The 776-nt window shown below is 45.2% G+C and overlaps 1 non-coding gene across 1 annotated transcript; it reads left to right on the forward strand.

Moving 5' to 3' along the window:
• The first annotated feature begins 261 nt into the window (after positions 1–261).
• On the forward strand, positions 262–335 carry TRNAK-CUU (transfer RNA lysine (anticodon CUU)). Its single transcript has one exon. It is a non-coding gene; the product is annotated as a tRNA-Lys (tRNA).
• Positions 336–776: the final 441 nt, after the last annotated feature.

Below are 776 nucleotides of genomic sequence, written 5' to 3' on the forward strand. Positions count from 1 at the left end.
TTAATTCCAACACTCTCCACCTTCCGAACCCTCCAGTCTATTTTCTTGCCAAAGTCCCTTGAGTTTCTTTCAGTCACAGGACTCCCATGTTGCACTCTAATTTATGATTTATATGACTGTAGCCCTGTCTGTGAGTTCTTTCAGAGCAAGGAGGACATTATATTTATCTCTGCATTTCCGTGACCTATTAATGAGTGAGATGCCCAGGGGCAGTGAGTAAAGGTTAGGATTACATATTTTGAAACACACTGGTTGGTGGACTCCCCTGGTGGTCCAGTGGTTAAGACCCTGCACTCTTAGTGCAGGGAGCCCAGGTTCAATTCCTGGTCAGGGAACTAGATCCCACATGCTGCAAATAAGACCCAGTGCAACCAAATAAATACATAGAAAGAAATATTTTTTAAAAACCACACTGGCTGGGGAGGGACAGGAAAGCATTTGACTCCACAGGGAGAACTTAAGGGAGATTTTGTGGTGCTGGGACAAGTTCTGTATCTTGATTCAGGTGGTAGCTACACAAATGCACGTGTTAGAAAATGACACAGAACTGCATACACACAATGTCACAATCGAAGTGTCCTGAATGATACTAAAAGTGGGTCCCTCTGTATCTGTAGGGTTTGGGTTCCAGGACCACCTCCCCGCCCCCACCCAGGATACCAGAATCCAAGGATGCTCAAGTCCCTATAGTGAATGGCCTAGTACAATCGGCCTTCTATATCCACGGGTTTTGTATCTTCATATTTAACCAACTGCAGGTGGAAGCCCATGGATAC

Source organism: Bos indicus, chromosome 19, assembly GCF_029378745.1.
Source record: "Bos indicus isolate NIAB-ARS_2022 breed Sahiwal x Tharparkar chromosome 19, NIAB-ARS_B.indTharparkar_mat_pri_1.0, whole genome shotgun sequence".
Lineage (NCBI taxonomy): Eukaryota > Metazoa > Chordata > Mammalia > Artiodactyla > Bovidae > Bos > Bos indicus.